A 14,902-nucleotide genomic window follows, 5' to 3' on the forward strand; every position below is an offset into this window, starting at 1 on the left:
GCAGGAGCACGAGGCACGACCGACGTTGGTTTGGGCGGCTGCAGCAAGAAGACCAGAGGTTGAAGAAGCACTATGGCCATTGGATGGACATCATACGGGCACTGGAGCTAGAATCGTGCATATTGACTAAGTTGACAAAGCCCTCCGTCCCCGTCAACTTACTAGGCCCACAAGCCAGCCTGCCACAATACTGGGTCCCAGCTAACAAGAGGAGTATTCATTTTTTTGTGCACAATAAGGAGGAACTTCCATGCGTGCGAAGATATAGCTGGTGGGTCCAAGCTGTCAGCGGCGGTATCGTTTTTTTCGCGAAATACTGAGGCCCTTTCGGTGGGTCCCCAATGTCAGGTGGAGGAATCATTATTTTGCGTGTAATAAGGAGGCATTTCCTTGCGTGCGGCCATAGACCCAGCTGTCGGCCTCTCCATGTACAGTCCACTTCAGATGCATGTCGATCGTTGACCATGTTGACCAGGCCGCGCCGAGAGCACCAGGGCGGTGGACGACGGCGAGGCCTAGGAAGGGAACGACACGGAGGCAGGGAAGACTCCGCAGTTGTTTCCCACGTGGAGGGGAGTACGACTGAACGAGGGTTTACTGGTTCGTCTGCCGTCGCCGGAGAATAACAGCAGGTGTGGTTGAGTCCAGGGATGGCTAGGCCAGCGATGGGAGTACGATGGGGCGGTAAGGCCTGCGCGGCAGCACAACCGGCCGTGGGGAGGAGGGAGCAGGCAGTCCCGCCGGCGCTTGTTTGAGCGGCTGGAGCGGGAAGAGCAGAGATTGAAGAAGCACGACGGCCGTTGGATGGCCATCCAACGGTCACTGCTTGTGCATCAACCTTTTTTTTAGGAAAGCCTCAAATCTGTGGAAAATAGCATATAGCCCATCTACCATTATTTCTAATAATTTACAGCCCATTTGCTAATTCTTAAGGTTTTTTTTGGAGCCCATATTCTTTTTGTTAGCATTACAACCCATATTGTGGCCACGGTTAAAAAATTGTACGAAATTTTGCATATTTCGGTGCGGTCCGAACTGTTTTTAATACCGAAATTTTGACTCACATTCAAACTGATTTTAAAAATAAATGTATATCAATATAAAATCCAACAAATTCTCCACGCATAAAAATTAATGTAATTTAAAATCTCAAAATGAAAAAAAGATATTTGAAACTAATTGCCGGTTTGATGTGTTTTAAAAATGTACAGCCCATTTCACATTACTGATAGGCCATTTTCTCGGCCAGCCGAATGAAGCTATCCTCGTCTTGAAAGATTTGCATCCCAACAGGCCTGACAAAGCGATTTACTTGGCAAATCACAAAAAAAACTGGGCTCTGGCCTTGGACCTAGCTGTCAGCCTCTCCCCGTACAGTACTGTTCCGATGGAAGTCGATCGTTGACCACATTGACCACGCCGCGCCGAGAGCGCCAAGGAGGTGGACGACGGTGAGGCCTAGGAAGGGGAAAACGAGGAGCTGGGGAAGACGCGGCAGTGGATACCCATGCGGAGAGGAGGACGAGGGTTCACTGGTTCGGCTGTGGCGTGAGGCTGTTGTCGCCGTAGAATAACAGGGGGTGTGGGTGAGTAGAGCGATACCCTGGGCCAGTGGTGGGAGTAGTAGGGGGCGGTGAGGCCTCTGCGGCATCACAGCCGGCCACGAGAGGTAGGAGCACGTGACACGACCGACACTGCTTTGGGCGGCTGGAGCAAGAAGACCAGAGGTTGAAGAAGCACCATGGCCGTTGGATGGACATCGTACGGTCACTGGAGCTAGAATCGTTCATATTGACTAAGTTGACAAAGCCCTCTGTCCTCGTCAACTTAGTAGGCCCACAAGTCAGCCACCCACTATGGTGGGTCCCAGCTAGCAGGGGGTATTCATTTTTTGGTGCGTAATAAGGAGGCACTTCCTTGCGTGTGAAGATATAGCTGGTGGGTCCGACCTGTTAGCGGGGGGGACGTTTTTTTCATGAAATACAGAAGCCCTTCCCATGTACAGTGCTCGTACAATGCGTAATAAGGAGGAACTTTCCTTGCGTGCGACCATGGACCTCGTGGGTCCCAGCAGTCAGACTCTCCACGTACAATCCTCTTCCGATGACTCTCGTATGTTGACCACGCCACACCGAGCGCACCGAGGCGGTGGATGACGGCAAGGCCCCAGACTGGAACGACTCAGAGATGGGGAAGACACGGCAGTGGAGTCGCAGACGGAGAGGACTGGGAAACTTGACTGGTTTGGGTGTGGGGTGGGCCTACACTCGGCAGAGAATAACAGGAGGTGCAGAGTGGAGGGATGGCCTGGCCGTCGGTGGGGTACCGTTTCGCTAAGGAGCGCAAAACAACGCCGCTGAAGGCCGAAGGCTGGAGCAGGCGGTTCCGGCAGCGCTGGGGGAAGAAGACGAGAGATTGAAGAAGAATGCCGACCGTTGGATGTAAATCCAACGCCTTCTTAGGCTTCGACCTACTGGCCCACATGTCAGCCAGTCCATTTGTTTTTTAGTCCATTTGGTGGGTTGGGTGAAACAATCATGTAGCATCTATGCAACCCGTTTAAATCCCATTTGCATTTTTCTCGAAATCCGCGGACTTGCTGGGCTGGGTGAAAATTTTCATGTTGGGCTAGACGGAGAAATGTTATAAAAACGTAAACACATGGTTGCACGTCAGTAAAATCTTTGCAACCTTATGTACGCAATCACTAGGAGTTAACTTGGAAAGTTATATATAAACAATTATTATTATTATTATTTTGTAAGAACTTTCAACTTACGAAATAAAATATCATTTTAATTTGATGAGTTAATAGTACGTGGGGTGTTATTATTTTTTTGGCTAGATGTGGGATAGTTGAGTTGGTTCTAGGGGAAAGTACTGGAAGAAAACTCAGTTTACATCGAAAAAGAAAGTGGGAGAAAATTCAGAGACCTACTGGGTCCACCTGAGGCTAGGAATATGTTGGGAGGAAGGATATTCAAAGCACGGCAGCCGAGTGAACTATTTTTTTTACGGACAAGTGAAATAGTTTACATACATTAGCAAATAACCACTAAAAAAAGCAATGAGGTTAATGGGTTCTTAAAAGAAATATTTCGGACAAAACAGATAATTACGACACATAGGCTAATGCATGAAACACTCAAATTATAAAGGTGCTTATAAACAGATAAAGTACAACATCTAGACCTTCCTGGCACGCTTGATCATGATGCTGCGGCTGTCCGTGTACTCATCGGTTATGGGAAGAAGACATGCCCTCATGTCCAAGATCTGCCTGTACATGTCGTAGCATGTGTATGCGTCCTTGGCCACGTAGGTTATGTAGGCTAGATTCAGAGGTACCTCCCACGTGTTCAGGTCGTCTTCTTTCATGTTGGAGTATCAGGGGTCTATGATGGTCTCAGCGAGGTCAACCACGGAGTCCTTCTCCTGCCCGTTGTTGATGATCTTGTATTGCTTCTGGATGTCGACAAGCTTGTTGCACCAGATGTCTGAATCGTCGCGTTCTTCCTTCTCTCCACTGTAGCGAAGGTGCAGTCGGTGCTGCCGATGAAACGGGTGAATGCTCCAGAACCTGGTGCAGCCATAGGACTGAGGCAAGGCAGAGCTTCACCGAGTCCGTATCGTTGGTGTACATCACATTCAACTTGGTGCAGCCATAGGGCTGAAAGGCGAACTAACTCCTTGCTGAAGTCCATATCCAGCAGGCTCACCCCTCGGATCTCCATTGGAGTCTCTTCGAGTGAACGAGTGTGTAGGCGGCGGCAGCAGTTCGTTTTTTAGCTCTTGGGGAACTGGATTCAACAGTAAGCTGAGTGTGTACAAGCGACAATAGTTACTACCCCTGCCTCGTCCGCTGCACGCCCGGCAGAAGATGCACCCTCGGCGCATTCAAACGCCTCCATTAAGAAACCTACTCCGGCCACACGTCGGTTGACGAGCGGGTCTGTATTGATACTGTAATAACAAGAGTTAGTGATCACTTTACTTAAATTTAATTAGATTTAGTAGAAATTTATACTTAAAACAAGCAATACATTTGATGGTTCTATCAGTGCCACGGGATCAACATGCACAACAATTAGAATTATTGTTCTCAGGACGCACATGATCAACACATTTGTCGCACTTTCACAAAGATAATACTACCAAGTTTGAATTGTTTGTTATGGTTGCTGTCCTCTGCATCATCATGCCGTGTTTCCCAGCTTGCAAGATTCAGAACCAACAAATAAGATCCAAATAATAAGTACAAGAAAGATGCCTACACATCTCATTGATTCCCAGCTTGCAAGATTCAGAACCAACAAATAAGATCCAAATAATAAGTACAACAAAGATGCCTACGCGTCTCATTGATTCCCAGCTTGAGAGTTCAGAACCAACAAATAAGATTCAAATAATAAGTACAACAAAGATGCCTACACATCTCACTGATTCCCAGCTTGCAAGATTCAGAACTAATCCATTAGAGCCTTTTGATAAAGTGAATATCGGGATTAAATCCATCTTGGCTAGCCATGTCATACAATCGAGGAACTTGGCGAATACTCTTGACCGTCACAACATCTGTAGTAGAGTATTCCTGTTTGCACAGCATGTTTGCATAGCACAAACAAGGAGATAGGAGAGCATGATTTCGCTTTAGTTGAACCATTTTGTGCAGTTCCACCAAAATTGAGAGATGTTGCTCTTGACCGTCACAACATCTGTAGTAGAGTATTCCTGTTTGCATACCATGTTTGCATAGCACAAACAAGGAGACAGGAGAGCATGCTTTCACTTTAGTTTAACCATTTTGTGCAGTTCCACCAAAATTGAGAGATGTTGCCCACGTGACATTTTAGTTGAACTGCACAAGACACTCATTCCAAAAAAACGTGTTTTGTGCAGTTCACCAAAAGGTCACAATAGCAACAAGGTGAAATGGATATCCCTATCTACACAAAATGATAGAAAGTAAACAGTTGCTGGTCAATAAGAATATACAAAACATATACAAAATGAAAAAGAAGCATCTTAATTATGTTCATGGCAATCACGCAAGGACAGTAGAAATTTTAAAACGTCAGCAATGCTTCATGTTACCAGAAGCATTACGATCAACAATGAGATTCCTCAGATATGGGATTACTTTAATGGTGGCATTGCTTGTTTACCAGACACAGTAAATCAACAACAGCTAAAGAGTTGGTTTAAGGGCATGGGACCGTGGGGACACCAGGACACTCAGCAGCGTAAAGGAGCAACTTACTTATCATACTGGGGAAAACAGCAGGAGTGCCATTTGTAACACAATTTAATTGCATCTTATCACTAGCGGCATTAGATTAACAATAACACTGGTTAGACATGTCCCTAAGGTAACAGTGTGATCGCTTCATTTTACATGCGCCCTTACAGCAAAAGGTTGGTTTACCCGCAAAAAACAGCAAAAGGTTGGTATAAGGACATGCGACAGTGGACGCATCAGCACAATGTACCTACAAGGAGGCATAAAGTGGTGATGCCGAGCTTGTTCACGCTATGTGAGGGCAGCAAACCTAATCCTGGAGACCTTTTACTATGTGAGGGCAGCAAATCTAATTCTGGAGGCCTTTTACTATGTGAGGGCAGCAAATCTAATCCTGAGACCTTTTACTATGTGAGGGCAGCAAATCTAATCCTGAGACCTTTTACTATGTGAGAGTAGCAAATCTAATCCTGAGACCTTTTACTATGTGAGGGCAGCAAACCTAATCCTGGAGACCTTTTACTATGTGATGGAAGCAAATCTAATCCTGGACATACTCTGTTGACTTGTCCACCAGCCGCCACTTTCTATCCTTTTTTCAACGAATAATAGATTTGTTCCTTATCCAGTTTGTACTGCCTTTTCCCATGACTTCCCTTTTGAACCAAGAGACCGGCTGGGTATCCGGTCTCTACTACTTTCACCATATTATTTCCTCTTTGAATCAAGTCCTAGATTCATGCTACAACTTTCCCCCCTTTCTTCGTTGTTTGAACAAAGCCCTAGATTCGAATGCATGAAGTAGCTTTACCTGTAATAACACTAAAAATTTAGGTGGATTCGGAAGAGCTGATGGGAGTAGAAAAAGATGCACATGCAGACACGTGGGGAGCTGAGGCAGTAGAGCAAGGCCGCTTTCGAAGAACTTATACCTGAGGGTCGCCGGGATGTCGGCGGCGGCAGGTCGGATCTATGGACAATACGACAGGGAGGAAAAAGGGTCAGAGGACCTCCCGAGCCGGTGCTGTGTCGGAGAGAACGGCACGGGCGGAGGATCGCGCCCCTCCGGCAGCTGTGGCTTTCCTCCCTCGGCGGTGATGACCGCGTGAACGATGCACCTTTTAGTCCTCTACACACACCGGCCGAAGGGATCCGGCCGAATCTGTGACCAGCGGTGAGCAGAGAGAAAATGTCGCTACCGCTGTCTTGTTTATATCTGGAGAGGATGAGAGAATGAAGAGAGCAACCCTAGTAAAGCAAGCGCTCAGGCCCCTGCGTCCATATATAGTGGAGTGATTATCTTTTTTCTCTCCACAACAAGTGTTTCAATTTGTGTACGTGTCATTAAAGGTGACTACTCTACGACTCCTACTTACTACTACAGTACTACCTCCGTCCTGGTTTATAGGTCCCTTTTATAGTTTGTGCCAAATTTTGACTAAAGATTTAACTAACAAAATGTTAATGCATGTCAAGAAAAATTATCTCATTGGATTCTTATTTGAACATAGTTTTGAAAAATATAATGTTTTGTGACATGCGTGAACATTTTCTTAGTTTAATCTATGGTCAATATTTGGCACGAAATACAATGGGGGCCAATAAACCCGGACAGAGGTAGTATAGTTCACTTGTGCTCCCCGCCCCTCCATTCATTGAACAACCCCACGGGTGAATAAACATATAGTATGTATTGTATTTATATAGAACGAACAAGCTCGAACTATTTTCGCGTAGTTAAAAGTTGAGGGCGGGGCTTTTCCCGGGCAGTACGCGCGGTAGTTTTTGGGTAGGCGGTTTGACAGAGAGGCAAGGAGGGTGAGCGAGTGGGGCTGTGCGATTTGACGGCGCGTTACTGCTGGAAAGACTTGTGATATGAACACTCACTATAGTCATGAATTACTGGCGCTCCGACCGGGGTGATGCCCCCCTTCCGTTTCGCGCTCTAATCTGGTGCATGACACGTCGACCCGGATGCTAGCTCTCGCACATGTCGGACTCGGAGTAGTAAGAAGGAGCAAAGAATGATGCGGTATATACTAGTAGTACTATACTAGTACTACTCAGGTCGGAGGAGTGCGAACCACGGCAGCCCAGTGAACCAGCCGAGCGAACCACGGTAGCCCAGTGAACCAGCAGTAGAAAACAATAATGTGGTGATATGGCCATAAAAAACAATGTGCTACGGTCCGCACTGTAGCATGTACAGTAACACTCCTCTTTGTTTGGATCCCTGAGTTAGAGCTAGTTTGGGTTGAAATAGCCTCAAATTATCGAAACAAGAGGGGTTAGTTTGAGCTAGTTTGCTCTAACCCAGCTAAAAAAACTAGCCCGGTGGAGAGGTTCTAATTGGGTTAATTATCCTGGGCCCACTAAAAGAGAACTAAAAAATCTCACCTGCCCGCACCAGATCGCTCCCCTAAAAAAAATCTCACCTGCCTGCATCAAATCGCTCCCCTCCCCTCTCGCACGACTCCTCTCTGTTCCCCATAGGGCCGCCCGCCCAAGCGCCGCTCGCCCTCTCTCTCCTCCGGCCGCCCTCTCCTTCCGGCCTCCGTCGCCCTACTCCGGCTGCCCTCTCCCTCCGACCTTCGAAGGTCGCCCCGCTCCCCCTTCACCAGTCGTTTTTCTCCCCCTGTCGTGCGCGGCGGCGGCGCATCTACCAGGGAAGTCACCAGAGGGGTGAGTTTGTTCGTTCCTTCTCTGTCTCATGGCCATATCATTGATCTTGCTTGCTCTAGCGCTAATTCTGATTTGGAAAAGTAGATCCTGATCAAACTTGCTATAGATTTGTGGTGCACGCATGGAATTGTTTGATGCTGCTTGAGGAGGTAATAAATCTTTCTAGAGGCCCAAAGATTCAGGTCACCTTTCTAGGTATTTCAATTTCAGGCTTGCATTATTTGTAGAGGCCCAAAGATTCAGTTCACCTTTCTTAGTATTTCAATTTCAGGCTTGCATTGTTTCTAGAGGCCCAAAGATTCAGTTCACCTTTCTAGGTATTTGAGTTTCAGGCTTGCATTATTTCTAGAGGCCCAAAGATTCAGTTCACCTTTCTAGGTATTTCATTTTCAGGCTTGCCTTATTTCTAGAGGCCAAAAGATTCAGTTCACCTTCTAGGTATTTCATTTTCAGGCTTGCATTATTTCTAGAGGCCCAAAGATTCAGTTCACCTTTCTAGGTATTTCAGTTTCAGGCTTGCATTATTTCTAGAGGCCCAAAGATTCAGTTCACCTTTCTAGGTATTTCAGTTTCAGGCTTGCATTATTTCTAGAGGCCCAAAGATTCAGTTCACCTTTCTAGGTATTTCAGTTTCAGGCTTGCATTATTTCTAGAAGCCCAACTATTCAGTTCACCTTTCTAGCTATTTTAGTTACAGGCTTGCATTATTTATAGAGGCCCAAAGATTAAGTTCCCAGTCGGCGGCAAGCGGCCCTGCTACACATGCCGGTGTCGACCTCAACTCGCAAGGGCCAGTGTCGGAGGGGTTCCCGGGGCTTGGGCTCTATAGAGCCTTCCTCCAGAGCGACGATGGCGAGCTCCCCACTCAGCGTGTGAGGGGCTTCGGGCTCCCTCCCTATCGTGAACAACTTCCGTGATGAGTTAGATAATTCTTTGTTTCATGAAGTGTTTTTTTATTTTGTGAAGCTTGATTGACGACTTGTATGTTTAAGTGGGATATCTCATTTGTATGGACAAAGTAAAAATTATCATGTTTTGCATGCTTGATTGTATAGATGGTTCGTTTATGTCAATTGTGAGTGGGAGGAGGCCACAGAAGAGCCGGCTGCACCAAGAGGGTGCTTGGATCCAAGGGACTTATTTTAGTCTGACTAAAAATAGGGTCCAAAGTAGTCAAATGATTGAGATAGAGCATTTATTGTCAATCTAACCCTGCCATCCATACACCTCTTTGGTTTAGAGTTAGTTCAGGGTAGAATCTAACTCTAACCTCTAACTGGGTTAGAGTTCTCCTCGTCTCGGTTCATCGCCATCATACTTTCCCCATTCCTGTGTTTTCAGTATCCTGCAAAACAAAGAGGCCCTTTTGTTAGGGAAAAATCAAAGAGGCCCTTAGACTGGTTTAGGTCTGGTCATTTTTTATAAACGTGTTATGTCCAAAATTTAATGAACGTGCTCCGGTTTCCACGAAAATAATCCGGTTTCATGTAGTAATTCATTAATTTATTTATTCTTCTGCGGGGGGTTTGCATGTAATTCGTGAGGTCTGAAATGTAAAGTACCCCGGCATATGCTCCGAGTCGTGCATGCACTACGACCCAGATGCTCTATGTCCCACATGTCGGCGAATGGGAGCACGTGGAAATAGCCTAGGAGTACATATAGGAGGATAAATGCGTGAAAAATATGTAATGTGAAGCATAGCCGCGGCTTGAAAAGTAGACCTAAAGTGATGACAGCTATAGGTCGCACGCACCCAACTAGTGGTACTAGACATACGACTAATTTTTCCGTCAAAAAAAAGAGGCACGAGTGCTCAGTAATCCTATTCTATAAACACGAGTCCCATCTGACAATAGTGTCCGTGCTACAGCTAGCCCTCCTCCCTCGTTTCTCTCTTCTACTCTCTCAGCCGACGCTCGGTGGGTGGGGTGGGTTTGCTACTGTGGCCCCACCTCACAGTGAAAACGTTACGACTAGAATAAAAAATGCCATATACTCCCTCCGTTCATAAATATAAGCCTTTTTAGATACTACTTCAAATGGAATACAGCAAACAGATGTATGAAGAGATAGTTTAGAGTGTAGATTCACTCATTTTGCTCCGTATGTAGTAGTCACTTGCTGGAATCTTTAGAAAGACTTATATTTGGGAACAGAGGGAGTACTATGCTAATAAAACATTAAGCCACGAGGCGATGCAGTGCTGGTTACAGGAGGCAAGAAGAAGAGATGCATCCATCGACGATGTCCACCTCCTCGACTCAGGGCGCCGACCCACCGAACGGCGCCTAAGTAGCAGCGGCTTTCGTGGCCAGGTTGACGTGCTTCTGAACAATGGCGTCCAAAGATTCCAGCCGCTGGAAGTAGGCCAACGTCTTTCTATCCTCGTTTGCCTTGTAGTGGCCTATGTAGACGATTTCCTCGTAGACGTGGATGTGCAGGTCGACAATTTCTTGCATGGCGAGGCGCTGCGCGGTGAGCGCAGCCTCGAGGTGCACATTCTTCGTCGCGACCTTCGGCACCTACAGGGCCACCAGGGCTTGAAAGAGTTCGTCACCATGTAGGCCGATGAGGGTGGCAGGCAATGAGGAGCCTAGGCGCGCGGGCTGGAGCAGTACGGCAAGGTCGTCCGCGCGCTTCTTGATGGCGGTGAACTTGCAGACGGAGTTGACCATCATGTCGTCCATGCGAGAGGCGAAGCCGGCGTCAGCGAGGGCTATGATGCCTGCGGTCGCCAGCACCGTTTGGAAACACTGTGCGGTGCGGGGCCGCAGGCCGGCGCCTTGGATGATTTGGCACAACCGACTGCCACTCGCGTCCATCGACTCCATAGGTGCTTGTGGCTTCTGGTCACTTGGTCTTGGATTGGAATGAGCAGTGTTGCGCAGAGACTTGGGAGTAGATGGATTGAGTGGTGGGGCACCTTTACTATATGAGAGTCCAAACTCTGTTGCATTCACATCGTGCTGGCTCTAGTCTGCTTCTCCAATTAATTCCCTCTGCATGTAATTGAGGATGCATCATTGACCATTCAACGTCTCGAGAACCGCTACCCTCTTCCTCCTTGGCATTCAAGCACCTATGGACCCATCGATGACGAGGTGCCTATGGTGACTTCGTAAATTTCAAGCTGATAGTGCCGTGCATGTGTGTTTTCATAGGGGTGAGTGTATGCGCGTGTATATGAGCGCTTGCGTCTGTACTGTGTCAAAAAAACGTAAATGCGTGTCAAAAAGAGACTAGTCAGTATACTCAATATTGTGCACCTCAGAGAGGAAAACGATAGAACTAGTACGTATTTATTTACGGTGTAGATTCACTCATTTTGCTCCATATGTACTCCGTCTCAGTGTAGTCTAGTCACTTGTTGAAATCTCTAGAAGGGCAAATACTCCTTTCTGGTTTAAAGGGCTATACTACAAAGTAGTTGTACATACTAGTACAATAGTGGGCTCACATAGCAATTTTGTCTCATGCAAGAGCCTGGCTATATGCGTGCTCCAATGTTCGCAACTACAATGTTCGGTTTGCACTTGGCTCTTCGCATCTTCGAGAAGACGAACAATGATGTTACTACTACTGCTTCTACAGTGTCGAATCCACTGCTGCATGTCCGTCCACCGCGAGCGGGATGGATAGCTTGTTGTGGAAGTACTACTACTAAGAAAAAGCCTGTCCTCGTTTGCGAGCAACCACGCGCATGGGCGAGGGAGAAGGCGCGTAGTAAAATCAAGCTTCTCCTCGTTCTACGGGTTGACGCGACACATCATAGCACTGGCCCCACATGCTTGCCTCTAAACTTGGCTGAAAGACCCGCAGTGTACAATATATTTGCTACAACCTCTAACATTTACCCACCACAAATTAAAATATATGTGGCCGTATGCATCGTTCTGATGCAGAGGCCGGGGAGTCCCCCCTTTTCGAAAAAAAATAATTAAAATATATATTCCTGTCTTGACCAGATGAGCATGCAAACTACAATCACATAGCATGGAGCCGACCCCAACGATTTTAAGCTTAAAGGCACGGTACACGCTATCTAGACTACTCTACACATGAAACTGCCACACGAGCGTCCGGGCTACGCTTGGCTCTTTGCCTATTCGGGAAGTCGAACAATGATGGTGTAATACTGCACTAGAGGAGTACTACAGTACGCTTCTGGCTATCTGGCACCGATTGAACTGCTGCATGTCCACCGCGTGCGGGAGGGAGAGCGTGTAGCGAAAGCTTCTCCTAGTCTTGCCAGCCACCATGCTCATGGGCGAGGAGGGACGCTCCTGTCTTTGCGTGTATGACAGGTGGGCCCGACAGGTGTGTGGCCAACCTGTCATACAGCCAAAGGTAGGTGCAGTTAAGTCCACGAGCGAGAGGATAATCAAACTTCTCGTTGATTTACGAGTTGATGTGACACATCAAAGCACTGCACTCGATATATTTCAATAATTTGCATTTACCAATGAATTAATTACAATGCATGCATGCATGCCGTGACTTTTCTTTTGATAGTACTTGCATGTGTTGATTTAATGCACCTTGAAGGATGGTTGTGCACGAGGAGGGCGAGATCATGCAGACCAAACAGGAACAGGACCCGACGATGGAGCTCTCTAAGGTCTCGATGGACCTCATCGTGCTCCGCTGCCCGTTGCGCCTCCGCCCCTTGACGCCTCCAGTGAATGAGGTTCGAATACACCTCGTCCGTTCGGCTGATTGAGCAAGGTGCAGGTTTCTTGATTGATGTGTTGTTGGGTTGATTTCTGCAGTGCAAGGGAGGGCACCTGTCCTACGCGGACTATGGCATCGAGCGCCCCGGGAACTAGCGGCAGTGCGAGAACTGCGAGCGCGGCGGTGTCTTCAATGTGCGAAACACGGCAGTGGACTCCGTCCTTTCGTCAGTGAGGTTGGAGTGCCCACACGAAGGCTGTGGGCTCTACGTCACTTACCACAAGCTCGCCCATCACTAGAGCGTGTGTCCGCTCACGCCCTACAAATGCCCCGTGCCCGTCTGTGACTACGAAGGCCCGCCGCCGGTGCTCTACCACCACATCAGCACTGCGCATCCCATGCCCATGCACAGGATCCAGTACGGGAAGGTGCTCCAGCTGCAAGTGCCACTGTCGGAGCGACGGCTCTTGCCGTTCGCGGAGGAGGACCGCCGCACGTTTTTCTTGGTCAACGGCGTGCTTGACATCGGGATGCCTATTGCCGTATCGGTCGTCTACATCAGAGCGGGGGCGTCCCCACTGCCGTACTACTTGGCCAAGCTGTGGGCGAACGGCCCGCCGGGGGAGCCCAAAGGCACGACCGACGCCGACAAGGTGGAAATGGAGGTGATAAGCAGCAAGGATCCCGGCGACGTCGACGTGCAGGAGCTGACCTTCTTGACAGTTCCGCCCAAGCTGCTGGCTGGGGCTAAGCTTGTGTCCCTCCACCTTCAGATTGACAAGCTCACGTCCTAAATGTTTCGATAGTGCCTTCTGTTTATCTTAGTAATATGCTAATGTAGGGATTACCTTGGTCTACTTTAGCTTAAGAAATGGTGGGTTTTGGTGGCGCTGCAGCAATTACTTCGACATCAGATCAGTAATTTCCAACAGTCGAACGGATATTTTGTGTCTGTTGGATATAAAGTTCCTTTGGGTAAGACTACTACTTTTCATCAAAATGGATAAAAGGAGATGTATGTAGACGTAGTTTAGTTCTAGACACGTCCCTTTTTATCCATTTTGATGACAAGCACTCCCTCCGTTCCACAATACATGCCTTCCATTTGTCAAAATATAGATGTATCTAGACATGTTTTAGTATATAGGTACATCCATGATAGAGCCAATTGGATGGTTGAGAGCACTACAATTCGTAGCTACAGATGCGTGTGTGACTCCCAGATGCAGAGGCCGGGGGTCATCATCCTCCTTTTCAAGAAAAAACAGACACATGTGTGAGAGGACAAGTGCGTGCATGCACCTCTTCTCTTCCTGTATAACGTACTACTAAACTCAGAGTACAAGTTTTTGAGCTTGCGTCTCGTCACATTCCAAATTACTCCATGCTATATTGAATTGCAAACCTGTTCACACCGATCACAATCTAAACGGTTTCCCACTTAGGAGTGTATTAGTACCACGCTAGTATATTGAATTCCAAACCTGTTCATACCGATCACAACCTAAACGGTTTCCCAATTAGGAGCGTATTAGTACTCGGTTAAAAATACTAGTATGCCAAGATGACTGCACATTCCTCCTCAACTCCTCATCCACAAAAACAAACAAGTCATTCAGCATCTTTCCCTTGCGTCTGCCATGGCCAGCGTGAGTTCTGGGTCGAGAGATTGCTACCAGGGAGAGGCGAGCATGGAAGCGGAAGCACGAGAGATGTCCCGCCTCGCTGCGAGAGCAGCCGACATGTCCCGCCGCGCGGAAGTAGAAGCACAGAGGTCCCGTCGTGCCGCTGAAGCAGCACGGAGGTCCCGCCGCACCGTCGATGCAGCAGACTGGTCCGGCCATGCCACAGAAGCAGCAGATATGTCCCACCGCGCCACGAATGTAGTAGAGATGTCCCGCCGCGCCACGGCGGCATGGGAAAATTTCTCATGGGCAGGCGACGACTGTTACAGGCGCATGCATGCGATCGTCCATAGCCAGATGGATCAGATCTCCGGCTTGACAAGGTTGCAGGACGACGTGAAAGCCTCGTTTGAACAGGCTACCAACGTCATCCGGCAACTAAGGGAGGGCAATGAGTGGCTCCGGGCCAAGCGTGACCTGCTGAGGAAGAAGATCCTCCGAAGTGCAGACCAGCAGGAGGAGACCAGTGCCTTGTTGAAGAGGACCGTTGTCATTGTCAAAAAACTTATGGACAAGAATGACATGCTCCACAACAAGCGACAAAGGCTGGTGGAGGAATCCATCGATGTTCTCAAGCAGCATCTTGAGGACACGAAAGAGCTCATCGCCGCTCACCACGGAG

Source organism: Triticum dicoccoides, chromosome 3B (assembly GCF_002162155.2).
Source record: "Triticum dicoccoides isolate Atlit2015 ecotype Zavitan chromosome 3B, WEW_v2.0, whole genome shotgun sequence".
In the NCBI taxonomy this organism is placed as follows: domain Eukaryota; kingdom Viridiplantae; phylum Streptophyta; class Magnoliopsida; order Poales; family Poaceae; genus Triticum; species Triticum dicoccoides.